The 14,380-nt window shown below is 47.0% G+C and overlaps 1 long non-coding RNA gene across 3 annotated transcripts in view; it reads left to right on the top strand.

Annotated features, from left to right (window-relative positions):
- The window catches only part of LOC135229448 (uncharacterized), a 61,791-nt gene extending 48,016 nt beyond the window's left edge, over positions 1 to 13,775 (top strand). Inside the window, exons 4-7 of one of the 3 annotated variants that reach the window (XR_010320152.1) lie at positions 2,636 to 2,810; positions 5,854 to 5,894; positions 6,871 to 6,986; positions 7,233 to 13,775. This is a non-coding gene — a long non-coding RNA (uncharacterized LOC135229448). Of the gene's footprint in view, positions 1 to 2,635; positions 2,811 to 5,853; positions 5,895 to 6,870 lie in introns of all 3 variants that reach the window. The other 2 variants (XR_010320153.1, XR_010320151.1) reach the window with 2 other exon arrangements.
- Positions 13,776 to 14,380: the final 605 nt, after the last annotated feature.

Genomic DNA, 14,380 nt, shown 5'->3' with positions numbered 1-14,380 from the left:
AAAGCAGGACTAACCAAGCAGCTTCCTTATTATTCTTATTCTGACAAAATTATAGAAAAGTATCAAATATGTAATCAGGCAGAGCCTTGTCTCTCACAAATATTTGATCCAGTGGTAGTAGTATTTTGCGTATTTCTATTGTCACCTCCCACCATGGATTAGCAATAGCCTGTTTACTACTGGAGACAGTCATCAGTGCCTTTAAGACTAGCCAGACTTGAGAATCAATTCAGAAAACTCATCCTTAAGATTTGGTTCCTCTAGAACCACAGTAGGTACCAAATGTCTTAGCCTGGGATCTCTAGAGATGCAAAACTAGTGAAGAGAATATATATATATATATATATATATATATATATATATGGAAACCCTAGTCGCATAATGGTTAATAGCTATAGCTGCTAACCAAAAGGTTAGCAGTTCGAATCCACCAGGCGCTCCTTGGGAACTCTGTGGGGCAGTTCTACTTTGTCCTGTAGGGTCACTATGAGTTGGAAACGACTCGATGGCAATGGGTATATATATATATACACACACACATACACGCATACATATGTTAGTTGTGGCTGTTAGATGCCATCGATCCTGTGTAAAACAGAATGAAACACCACCTGATCCTGAACCATCCTCACAATCATTGCTATGTTTGAGCCCATTCTTGCAGCCATTGTGTCAGTTCATGTTGTTGAGCGCCTTCCTCTTTTTTTCTGACCCTCAGCTTTTCCAAGCATGATGAGCCTCTCCTGGGACAGGTCCCTCCTGAAAATATGTCCAAGGCACGTGAGACGAAGTCTCGCCATCCTTGCTTCTAAGGTGCATTCTTGGTGTACTTCTTCCAAGATGGTTTTGTTTATTCTTCTGGCAGTCCATGGTATATTCAGTATTCTTTGCCAACACCATATTTTAAATGAATCAGTTCTTCGGTTTTCCGTATTCATTGTCTAACTTGCTCAAGCATGTGAGGTGATAGAAAATATCATGGCTTTGCTCAGGCACACCTTAGTCCTCAAAGTGACATCTTTCTTTCTCAACACTTTAAGGAGGTCTTTTGCAACAGATTTGCCCAATGCAATACATTGTTTGAATTCTTGACTGCTGCTTCTGTGGGCATTGATTATGGATTCAAGTTAAATGAAATGCTTGATGACTTCAGTATTTTCTCTGTTTATCATGGTGTTGCTTACTGGTCCAGTTGTGAGAATTTTTGTTTTCTTTATGTTGAGGTGTAATCCATAGTGAAGGCTGTAGTGGTTGCTCTTCATCAGCAACTGCTTCAAGTCCTCTTTACTTTCAGCAAGCAAGGTCGTATCAGCTGCATATCATAGGTTGTTAGTGAATCTTTCTCCAAAACTAATGCCATGTTCTTGTTCTTCGAGACCAGCTTCTCAGAATGTTTGCTCAGCATACAGATTGAGTAAGTATGGTGAAAGGATACCACCATGACACATAACTTTCTGATTTTAAACCACAGAGTATCACCTTGCCCTACTCAAATGACTGCCTCTTGGTCTACGTAGATATTCCGCATGACTACAGTTAAGTGTTCTGGAATTCCCATTCTTTGCTAAGCTATCCATAATTTGTCATGAGCCACACAGTTGAGTGTGCTTGTATAGGAAACAAAAATAGGTAAACATCTTACTGATATTCTCTACTTTCAGCCAAGATCCATCAGACATCAGAAATGATATCCCACATTCCATGTCTTCCTCTGAATCCAGCTTGAATTTTTGGTAGTTGCCTATCTGTGTACTGCTGCAACTGTTTTTAAATTATATTCAGCAAAATTTTTCTTGCGTGGGATGTTAATGACATTGCTCGATAATTTCCGCATTGCGTTGGACCACCTCTCTTTGAAATGGGTACACATGTAGATCTCTTTCAGTCATTTGGTCAGGTAGCTGTCTTCCAAATATATTGGAATAGTCAAGTGAGCGCCTCCAGCACTGCGTCCCTGTGTTGAAACATCTCATTTGGTACTCCATCAGTTCCTGGAGCCGTGTTTTTTGCCAATGCCTTCAGTGCAGGTTGGAGTTCTTCCTTCAGTACCATCAGCTCTTGATCCAATGCTACCTCCTGAAATGGTTGAATGTCGACCAATTCTTTTTGGTGTATTGAGTCTGTGTATTCCTTCCGTCTTCTTTTGATGTTTCCTGTGTTGTTCGATATTTTCCCCATAGAATCCTTCCTTCAGTATTGCACCTAGAGGCTTGAATATTTCCTTCAGTTCTTTCAGCTTGAGAAATGCCAGGTGTTTTCTTCCCTTTTGGTTTTCTAACTCCAGATCTGTTCACATTATTATTATCATACTTTGTCTTCTCCAGCTTCGCTTTCAGGTATTCTGTTGAGCTCTTTTACTTTATTTTTCCTTCCATTCTCTTTAGCTACTGTACATTCAAGAGCAAGATTCAGAGTCTCTTGTGACATCCTCTTTGGTCTTTTCTTTCTTTCCTGTCTTTCTAATGACTTTTTGTTTTTTTCATATATGATGTCCTTGCTATCATCCCACAACTAATCTGGTCTTCGATCATTAGTGTGCAGTGCATCAAATCTATTCTTGAGATGGTCTCTAAATTCAGGTTTGATATACTCAAGGGCATACTTTGACTCATGGACTTGTTTTAATTTTCTTCAGCTTCTACTTGAACGTGAATATGAGCAACTGATCATCTGTTCTGCGGTCAGCCCCTGGCCTGATTCTGACTCATGATATTGACCTTCTCCATCATCACCTTCCACAAATTTGATTCCTATCTATTCTGCCTGGAATAGTTCATGAGTATAGTCACCATTTATGTTCCTGACGAAAGGTATGTGCAATGAATAAGTCATTGGTCTTGCCAAATTCTATCATGTAAGCTTCATTGTCATTTCTATCATCAATACCTTATTTTCCAACTGCTGATTTGTCTGCTTTGTTTTCAACTTCGCATCCTAATTACGTAATTATCAGTACATCTTGATTGATTAATGCATCACGTTTGATCAGTTTCAAACTGCGGAACTTGGTAAAAACCTTCAACTTCTTCATCTTTCACATTCATGATTTGTGTGTAAATTTGAATAATAGTCTTATTAACTGGTCTTCCTAGTAGGCCTGTGGATATTATCCTATTGTTCGTAGTGTTCTACTTCAGAAAAGATCTTGAAATGTTCTTTTTATCGATGAATATGATGCCGTTCTCTTCAGTATCTCAATCCTGGCATAGTAGAACATATCATTGTCTACTTTAAAATGTCCAAAACCAAGCTATTTCAGCTCACTAATGCCTTGGATTACTGACCTTTATGCATTCCATTTCATTTTTGATGACTTCCAATTTCCCTAGATTCATACTTCCTTCATTCCACATTCTGATTATTAAAGGATATTTGCATCAGTTTCTTCTCATTATGAGTTGTGCCCATCAGGAAACGTCATTAAACTGGGATCTACTTTGAGGAGGTAGCTCTTCCCCACTTGTATTTTGAGTGCCTTCCAACCTAAGGGGTTATCCTCTGTCATTCAGTCAGACAGTGTTCCAGTACTATTCGTAAGATTTCACTGGCCAGTTTTTTTTAGAAATAGATCACTAGGTCCTTTTTCCTAGTCTGTCTAAATCCAGAGCTCCACTCAAACCAGTCTACCATGGGTGAACCTGGTGGTATTTGAAATACCGGTGGCATAGCTTCTAACATCACAGCAACATGCAAGCCACCACAGTACAACAAACTGACAGAAGAGTGGTGGGAGTTAAAAATAAGAAGAACCAAAAAGAGTGCTTCTTCCATGTCTGCTGATTTAGAGGAACCATGAAAAATTGTCAAGTGAAGAGTGATTCAGAGGAAAACATGGGTAGAATGTGACCTAATTTCCATAAAAACAAACAAATGAATGTACTTACATGTGTCCAAGCAAAAAGAAGTGTGTAAAAGGGTACATATGTATCTTTGGACACTGGACACTTTGGGGGAGCAGGTACAATATAATTATGTGGGGATGGCTCTTATTATAACTTCTGTATACAAATCTCTGTTGTTAAATGTGTTATAAGAATGTAACATCTTTTAAAGTTTAATAACATCATACGTGTATGTGTGTGTATTTGAAACATTTTTTTTTTTTGACTATTTTATATATGTGTTTTTTAGTTATCTAGTGTGGCTATAGCAGAGATTCCACAAGTGGATGCCTTTAACAAACAGAAACTTATTCTCTCACAGTTTAAGAAGCAAGAAGTTTGAAGTCAGGACACCAGCTCTAGGAGAAAGCTTTCTCTCTTTGTGGCTCTGGGGGAAAGTCCTTGTCATCCATCTTCCCCTGGCCTAGGAAATTCTCAGTGCGTGGACGCTGGGTCAAAAGGACCTGCTCCACTCCAGGCACTTCTTCCTTGGTGGTATGAGGTCCCTCTCATTTCTGCTCACTTTTCTCTTTGTATCTCAAAAGAGACTGACTCAAGACTCACCCTTATCCTGTAGATTGTGTCCTCCCTCATTAACCTAACTGTCTCTAATCCCGCCTCATTAACATCACAGAGGTTAGAATTTACAACACATAAGTAATCACATCAGATCACAAAATGCAGGACAACCACACAATACTGGGAATCATGGCCTGGCCAGGTTGACACACATTTTGGGGGACACTATTCAATCCATAACAATAGAGAAAACACTGTCTTCAATGCCAGATTCAGAGACTTTTATCCATTTGTGAAGGGCAAACACAGAAATTGAACAAAATTCAGACCAGCGAATTATTGCTTGCTCTTGTAACTAATGAATTCTTCTGGTCTCTGTACCTGGAAATGGCCAAAAAGAATTCTGTGAGGATTAATTCAGTTATTGCTAAAACATCTACTGCATTTGCATGTCTACGGGTAAGGAAGAATGCTTGACACTGTCTGTGATTCATTAAGTAACACAGGGACCCTTAGACTATTGTTCTCCTTCTCTGATATGTCACTATCACCTTCTCCCCTTGTTGCTCTCCTGAAAAACCCACACTTGTATATTCTAGGCTTTTATCCAGGATTGAATTTGCAGGAAGTTAAAGATATATCTTTGAAAGATAAAGAAGACTTTGGCCACATTGTCTTTAGACAGTCGAACTTCCCAGCCAACCTCTGTGCAGGATGGGAATTCACAATCCCTCCTACTCAGTACCTCTGAGCAGGACAGGATTTCTGTTTCATTGTCAGGAGAAGGCGGAATTCACCCCTCTTCAGAAAACTTACTTTCCTTTGCCTCAAACTGTCCCTCTCAGGATCTGTCACGGTCACTCTGAGAAATTCACATGGGCAGCCTGTATGGAAGTGCCCATCCTAGAGGCCCTGCCCTCCCTTCCTTGCTCCGTAGGGCTTCCTCTGACACTTGGGGTCGCATCTCCCAGGGAGTACACACCTCTGGCACTTCCAGGGATTCCAGGCCCTGGGATACTGTGGATGGGACTTGGAACTCAATCTGTTTCTTCCCATCCTCACCTTTGGTTATCTGTGTTCTGTCTTCACCAGATTTAGGAGGCCTTGTCTTCTCTTTGCTCGTTTCATCTCAGTCAGGCTTTTCTATTCCAACTCTCTGATCTCAGAACAGATCAGGTTAGACCACAGAAAAGAGAAAGACCAAGCAAACATCACTGATCTGTGCAGAAGCTGCTGGGAAGGGATTCGATTCTCATTGGTTTAGGGTTTTATGCCCACTGCTCACCGGCAGGCAGGTTCCCCCCAGAGTCTGGCTTCTGTCTGCTACCTTGTACTACAAAGAACTCAGTGACCAGCCCACCTTCACAATCACACCTCCCTTAGAGCTATCTTTGCAGAGGCTCTTTCTCAGACTTCCATGTCCCACTGAAATCCTATTTCTCTTTCCTTACAGACATTATGCTCATTCTCAGGGCCCTGAGACCTCATCTGCAGGTAAGTCTTGTCCTCTTCTCTCCTTGGCGGGGGAAGCTTTTGAGTGGGCCTCATGTCTTCGGACAGCTATCCTGGGGCTTCTTCCACCCTGGTGCCGTAGGGCTGCATCTCTCTTTGTACTAGAGGGGGCGTGGAAGGGGCACAAGGCTAAAAGAGGATGGATTTTCCAGGTGAGGTGAGTTTAAGAAGCTTGAATGAACTTCTTCCCTGAAGGGTGCATATTTTGCAGTCCAGACATCCTGCTTCTCTCAGTCTAAGAGTCCTAGCACGTCTTCAGGTGCTTTCTCCTTTGACCCTGAGGCCATGCCTGCAATCTCTGCAGCCAGGCCTCCCACATGTGTAGCAGCACCAGTAGGTGTGGTAGATTCTTCAGCCCCTGTCTCCTCCTCCAGATGCTCCTGGAGGTGCCTGGCTCTTCTTGCCAGGACTCCAGGATGCTGACCAGGGACTCAGTGTTGGTTAAAGGATGTCGGCCAGTGACCACGTGTCCTCATTTCCTTTGAAGGCTTAGGCTAGTTGCCTGGGCAGAAGACAGCCAAGGTCAGTCTGAGCCTAGACACCTAGTGACCTGTGACACTGCAGCGAGTGACAGGTGTTAATTTCCATGCTCAGGTATCCGCAGGTGGCGGATTCAGAGTGGTCGGAGGAGAAGTGTAACTAGAGATCACACACTCATGAGGGCACGGGCCCAAGGTCAGGGAAAATAGCTGAGGTCGTGGAGCTCTAGCGGAGCCAGTCTAGGGCACAGGTCTCCCTCCTGTATGTGGCAAAGAGGCGATCCATGTGCCGCCTTCTGCAGACTCTGGACTTCTGGGGCCCTGGTTGTCCGGATTTCGGCCTTGTCTTCGGAGAAGTGACGTGCATGCAGTGTGCCACCGGGGGCTGTGGCCCAGCAGAAGCAAAATCTTGACAATGGGGGCTTCAGTTGACTTTGCCTGTGCTCTCCTTTGGCTGAGTGACATCGTGTGTTTCCTAGCAGGTGAAGGCATTCGTGGAGAGAGGCGGTTTCCGTGCGTGCAGGCAAAGTGTGTGCTGAGATGAGTCGCTGGAGACTGGGGTGGACTCTTCAGACCCAGGATAGGCCTCTGGCAGGTATATGTCAATGTTTTCTGCCCATGGCACTCACCCGGATATTTGCATACAATGTTATCAGTGGAATTAGTAGTCTCCAGAGAGGCTGCCACATGTCAGCAAGCTTCACCTGGCCAGGTCCGCCCAGGATGTAGCTCCCCAATCAATCACTACTCTCTAGACCTTCCAGATAGACTAGCAGATCTTCTCTGCCCATGGGCAACCAGTAGAGCCAGAGGCCTTCTCTCTTTGCTCTTTCGTCTCTAGGCATTCTATCAGGCATTCCAAGCTGTGAAGTGCCTGGGAGGAGAAGGAAGAGATTTCAGAGAATGAACACATACAGAGAGACAGGCAAGAGACGGTGAGTGGGGATGTCTTGCCTACTGATATCCTCAGGAAAGTGGGAAAATTGGACCCTGGCCTGCTATGACAATGCCCTGAAGCAGTCCGCACCAGGGGCTCCCTTGTGCCTGCATAGCCTTTCCCAGGGTGTGCTCAAATCCTGTGGCCACTAGGTGTCCTGGGTCACAATGGAGGGCCCTGTGTCATCTGCCTGTTGGGCTGGATCTCTGCCATTGGCTGAGTCTTGTCACCAGGCCCATCATAAGCTCTGCCCACTCTTCCTGTGGGGGGACTGTCTCCATGGTGATGGCAAAGAAGCCTGAGTTCCGCCCACCTGGCCTTGACTTCACCTACCTGGCCTGCTGACCCTCACTCAGACCTCTGTGTTGATCAAAATGAATGTCCGCCAGTGGCCAGGTGTCAGCATCTGGGATAAAGGATTGGGGACCTTGCCTGGGGCAGAAGGCAGCCTAGGTCTGTGGGTACCTGGAAGTCTTGTGACTTCTGCCGCTGCTGCCAGTGACAGATGGTGACTCCCACACTCACATATCCCCTGGTGGCAGAAGGATAGTGATGGGCGGAGAAACATGGCTCCGGAGCACACTTTAAATGCGGCACCAGCCAAAGGCCAGGGCAAGGAGTGGACGTCGTGGAGCTTAATTGCAAGCCAGTGAAGGGCCCAAGGATTTCTCCTATATGTGGCAAACAGGTCATCCGTGTCCCCACGTCCATAAACCATTGGACTGCAGTGCCAGACTGCCAGGATTTCGGCCTTGCCATTGGAGCCCGTCCACATACGCTGCGTTGCACCGGAGGCGGGGACATGTAGACAGCAAAAATTTGGAAAATGGCATCATCTCTTCAATTTCCCTAGCATTGGCCTTTTTCAGTGGCATGCTTTGTTTCCTAGTAGGATAAGGCACTGACGGAGAAAGGCAGGAGTATGTGTGTAGGAAAGGTGTGTGCCGAAAGGGTGACGACGTTGAGACCACGTTGGGATCTTTAGTCCCAGGAAAGGCCCCTGGCAGGTGTGGGTCAATGTTCTCTGCTCATCCGAGTTGGCGGGGGAGGTTTTCACCAAACAAAGCAGCAGTGGAATTATTCGTAGCCTGAGAGGTTGCATCTGCCCACAAGCTCCACCTGGCCAGGGTCCGCCCCTACTGTATTGCCCATGTCAATCAACAGAAGCTAAGACCTTCCAGAGAGACTACCTGCTATTGTCTACCCACCGGGAAGCGGTCCAGCCAGAAGCCTCCCCCGTTTCATCTCCAGGCTCTCTGTCAGGCCCCTCATACTTGTGATGTGTCTCAGGGGTAGAAGGAAGAGATTTCTCTGAATGAACACATCCAGAGAGGAGCCATAGATGCTGAGGAAGGGCGCCTTGTCTACTGATATCCTAGCGTAAGTGTAAAAGAGGTACCTGCCTGCTGTCCCAGTGTGTCGAACGTGTCCACATCAGGGGTTGGCTACTGTAAAATTATTCCCTGGTGCCCTCGATTTTGTGGCCAAAGACACGAGGGGCCGTTGTGTGTCCATGGGTACAATGGAGGGCTCTGCGGAACGGGCTGGTTAGGCTGGACTTCTCCTATTGGCTCAGTGTTTGTGACTCGTCCCCGTCAGAAGTTCCGCCCAGCCTTCTGGTGGCTGTCTCCATGAGGATTGGGAAAGAAGCCCTAGGCCCCGCACTCGGCCTTCACCTGGCCTACCTGGCCTCTTTACCCTCATCTAGACCGCTCTGTGCATGAAAGAAAGGATGTCGGCCACTGACCAAGCATCCTCATTTCCTTGGAAGTATTAGGCTCCTTGCGTGGGCAGAAGACAGCCAAGGTCAGCCTGAGCCTAGACACCTAGTGACCTGTGACACTGCAGCCAGCGATAGATGTTGATGTCCACGCTCAGGTATCCGCAGTTGACGGATTCAGAGTGGTCAGAGGAGAAGTGTAACTAGAGATCACACACTCATGAGGGCACGGGCCAAAGGTCAGGGAAAATAGCTGAGGTCGTGGAGCTCTAGCGGAGCCAGTCAAGGGCCCAGGCCTCCCTCCTGTACGTGGCAAAGAGGTGTCACCTTCCGCAGAGTATGCTGCCACCCGCAGACTCTGGACTGCTGGGGCCCTGGATGCCCGGATTTCGGCCTTGTCTTCGGAGAAGTGACGTGCATGCAGTGTGCCACCGGGGGCTGTGGCCCAGCAGAAGCAAAATCTTGAAAATGGGAGCTTCAGTTGACTTTGCGTGTTCTCTCCCTTGGCTGAGTGCCATCCTGTGTTTCCTAGCAGGAGAAGGCATTCGTGGAGAAAGGCAGATTCCATGTGTGCAGGCAAAGTGTGTGCTGACATGATGAGACCCTGGAGACCAGGGTGGACTCTTCAGACCCAGGACAGGCCTCTGGCAGGTATGTGTCAATGTTTTCTGCCCGTGGCACTCAACCGGGTATTTGCATACAGTGTCATCAGCAGAATTAGTAGTCTCCGGAGAGGCTACCACATGTCAGCAAGCTTCACCTGGCCAGAGTCCACCCGTGATGTAGCTCCCCAATCAGTCACTACTGTCTAGACCTTCCAGATAGACTAGCAGATCTTCTCTGCCCATGGGCAACCAGTAGAGCCAGAGGCCTTCCCCCTTTGCTCTTTCGTCTCTAGGCTCTCTATCAGGCACTCCAAGCTGTGAAGTGACTCAGGGAGAGAAGGAAGAGATTTCAGAGAATGAACACATACAGAGAGAGAGGCAAGAGATGCTGAGTGGGGATGTCTTGCGTACTGATATCCTCAGGAAAGTGGGAAAATTGGACCCTGGCCTGCTCTGCCAATGCCGTGAAGCAGTCCACTCCAGGGGCTCCCTTGTGCCTGCATAGCCTTTCCCAGGGTGTGCTCAAATCCTGTGGCCACTAGGTGTCCTAGGTCACAATGGAGGACCCTGTGTCATCTGCCTGGCGGACTGGATCTCTGCCATTGGCTGAGTCTTGTCACCAGGCCCATCATAAGCTCTGCCCACTCTTCCGGTGGGGAGACTCTCTCCATGGTGATGGCAAAGAAACCTTAGTCCTGCCCACCTGGCCTTCACTTCACGTACCTGGCCTGCTGACCCTCACTCAGACCTCTGTGTTGATCAAAATGAATGTCCGCCAGTGGCCCGGTGTCAGCGTCTGGTATAAAGGATTCGGGACTGTGCCTGAGGCAGAAGGCAGCCTAGGTCTGCGGGTACCTGGAAGTCTAGTGACTTGTGACGCTGCTGCCAGTGACAAATGGTGACTCCCACACTCACATATCCCCTGGTGGCAGAAGGATAGTGATGGGTGGAGAAACATGGCTCCGGAGCACACGTTCAGTGGGGCACCGGCGAAATGCCAGGGCCAGTAGTGGACGTCGTGGAGCTGTATGGCGAGCCAGTGAAGGGCCTAAGGATTTCTCCGATGAGGCAAAATGCAGATCAAGCCAAGGAACACAAAGATAAAGCAGCTGAAGAAATTAAAAAGGTTACTCAAGAACATAATTAAAAATTTAATAAGCTGTAAGAAACCATAGAGAGACTGCAATCAGAGATTGAGAAGATTAACAATAAAATTACAGTTAGAAAACTCAATAGAAAGTAAGAAGAGCACAATTGAGGAATTGGAAGGCAGAATTACTGAGATTGAAGATCAAACTCTTGGGACTAATATATTTGATGAGAAAGCAGATAAAAGAATTTTAAATGAAGAAATCCAAAGAATCATGTGGGACTTTATCAAGAGAAATAACTATGAGTGATTTCAGTACCAGAACAGGGAGGGCTAACAGAAAATACAAAGGGAACTGTTGAAGATTTGTTGGCAGAAAACTTCCATGATATCATGAAAGATGCTCATCGAATTCCACATAAGGTAGATCTCAAAAGAAAGTGACCGAGACACATAATAATCAAACTTGCCAAAATCAAATATAAAGAGAATTTTAAGAGAGGCTAGGGATAAAGGAAGTCACCAACAAAGGAGAGTAAATAATAAAAAACTTGGACTACTCAGCAGAAATCATGCAGGCAAGAAGGCAAAGGGATGACTTACACAAAATATTGAAGGAAAAAAATTGCCAGCCAGGAATCAAACCATAACCCTGGCCCTCTGGCCCTCTGGCCCTCTGGCCTTAGCCCTCTAACTCTAGCCCCTAAGCCCTGAGCCCCAAAGCCCCTAAGACCCTAAGCCCTTAGGTCCTAACCCCCAAGGCCCTAAACTCTAACCCTAACCCAAACCCTAACGCCTATACCCTAAACTCTACAACCTAAACACCTACACCCCAAAACACTACACATCAAAACCCTACACACTAAACCCTATACTCTAAGCCTCAAACCCTAAACCCAAACCTCAAACCCCAAACCCTAAACCTAACCGTAAACCCTAATACCTAACCCTAACCCCTAACCACCCTAACCCTAATGACCCTAACTCTAACCCTCGAACCCTAACCCTCTAACGCTAACATGAAACCCTAATCCGAAACCTGAACCCTCTAACTCTAACCTCTAGCCCTAACCCTCTAACCCTAGCCCTAATCCTAACCCTAACCTCCAAACCCAACCCCAAACCCTAAACCTCAAATCCCTAGCCCTAAACCTAAGAATGAGCCTAAGCCTAACCCTATCACTTAACTCTAAACCCTAAACCATAACACTTAAAACCCTAACACGCAAAACCCTAACACCCTTAGCCCTAACACATTTAACCCTAACACCCTAAACGCCAAAACCCTAAACACTAACACCCTTAACCCCAACCCCTAACCCCTAAACCCTAAACTTAAACACTAAACCGTCAAACCCTCTAACCCTAATACCCTAAACCCTAACCCCAGCCCCCAGCCTTAAAGCTCACTCTAAGCCTTAAACCTTAAGCCCTAAACCCTAGGCTCTAAGCCCTAAGCCCTAAACTCTAAATCCTAAAACCCTAAACTCTAAGCCCTAAGCCTAACCCTCTAATCCTAAACCCCAAAACCTTACCCCAAACCCCTAAACCTTAAGCCCTAGCCCTAACCCCTAACCCTAATCCTCTAAGCCTAACCCTCTAACCCTAACTCTCTAACCCTAACCACAACACCAACCCCAACCTCTGAACCCTGAAACCCTAACCCCCTAACCCCAAGCTTCTGAACCCTAAGCCTAAACCCTCTAACCCTAAACCCTAACCTTCACCCCCTCACACCCTCACCTTCTCACTCCCTCACTCTATAATCTTCTCACCTCTAACCCCCTCACCCTCTAACCCCTGACCCTCTAACTCCCTCAATCTCTAACCCCCAACCCTCTAGACCCCAACCCTCTAACACCCACCCTCTAACCCCAAACCACATATCCCAAACAAACCCAACACCAACCCCAACCCTAAACCTAACCTCTAACTCCTAAAACCTAACCCAAAACCTAACGACTAAACCCCAACGACTAAACCCCAAAACCCTAAACCCCAAACTGCAACCCCTAACACCTAACCTGTAACTCCAAACTCTAACTTCAAACCCTAAACCTAACCCTAACACCTAACCCCAACCAAAAAATCCTAACCCTAAACTCTAACCCCAAACCCTAACAACCCTAACCCTAACATCCCTAACCCCAAACCCTAACCGTTTTTGTTAGCAGCCGTAGCACATAACCACTAGCCACCAGGGTTTCCACGAGCAGTCACAGGAATAGACATATGCACACCCGTGTTCACTGCAACATTATTCACAGTAGCAAAAAGATGGGAACAACCTAAGTGCTCGTCCACAGAGGAATGGATAAACAAACTACGGTACATACACACAGTGGAACACTACACGACAATAAAGACCAATGATGAATCTCCGAAACATCTCACACCATGGATGAATCTGGGGCGCATCACACTGACTAAGTCAATCACAAAATGACATATACAGTGAGAGACCACTATCATAAAAACTCATGAAAACATTTACGCACAGAAACAATCCTTGATGTTCACCAGGGAGACGAAGAGTGGGTAGAGAAAAGCCAACTAAACAATAACCAAAAAAACCAAACCCACTGCTGTCGAGTCAATTCCAGCTCATAGCGATCCTACAGGACAGATTAGAACTGCCCCACAGAGTTTCCAAGGAGTGCCTGGTGGATTCGAACTGCAGACCTTTGGTTAGCACCGATGGCTCTTAACCGCTACGCCACCAGGGTTTCCAACCAAACAACAGATCGGTGGTAACTCTGGCGAAGGAAAGACGGTACACAAGACTGGGGAATCAACCTCAGCCTCACTCTAACCCTAACCCTAAACCACTTGTGCCCGAGCCTAGTAACCCCAGCCCTAACCCCAACCCCCAACCACCTAAAACCTATACCCCTAAACCTAACTCCCAAACCTCTAACCCCCAAACCCTAACCCCTAACCCTAATCCTCTAACCCTTCTGCATCTCTGGGCCTCTCGACTCTCCGTCTATTTTCTCCCTCGAAATCGTACTAACACTCAGTGGAATTTTGAAGTTTGAGCTGTGCTTTGCTTCTTGATGTCTCCACCGGTCCCATCAAGGCACTGCATCATTTGCTCTGCTTCACTATTCAGTTCCAAAACCAAGGCTTAGAATCGCCTGACACTGAACTTCAGCGATTCGGTGCAAGGCCGCGAGAGGGCGCGCGCACCGCCGGTTCTGTTCTGCGCACCAGGCCCTCCGAGCACCGGAACCTCCTGGACCTAAGCCGGGACGACCTGGGTACCGCTGCAGTGGCGACAGCAGAAGCTTTTCTTCCCGAGGGACCCAAGGCCCCAGGGCGCTCTCTCAATACTCCCATTAATGCTATGATTATCCTAACCCACTCCTTCTGCGTGACCTAGTGGGTCCTCTACCAGGCCGAGGCTTCAGGACCCGCAGCCCCCCGCCGTGGTCACGTAGAGGAACCTGCAGGGCCGCGCCCTCCCCGCCCAAGCTCTGCCCCTCCATACCCTGATGCCCTGCAGGCCTCTACTAGGTCCCCACCCAGGGGAGAGTTGTCGCCCCGCACAGGTGGGGGGACACGAGGGAACATTCGGAAACCACCCCTAGGCACGAAGCTGACTGCCCGATTGCCGGTATTGAGACCATGTGAGCAG

The sequence above is a fragment of the Loxodonta africana genome, unplaced genomic scaffold (genome assembly GCF_030014295.1).
Source record: "Loxodonta africana isolate mLoxAfr1 unplaced genomic scaffold, mLoxAfr1.hap2 scaffold_293, whole genome shotgun sequence".
Taxonomy (NCBI): domain Eukaryota; kingdom Metazoa; phylum Chordata; class Mammalia; order Proboscidea; family Elephantidae; genus Loxodonta; species Loxodonta africana.
Note: the sequence above shows the minus strand (reverse complement) of the source record. Positions and strands in the feature narration are given on the sequence as shown.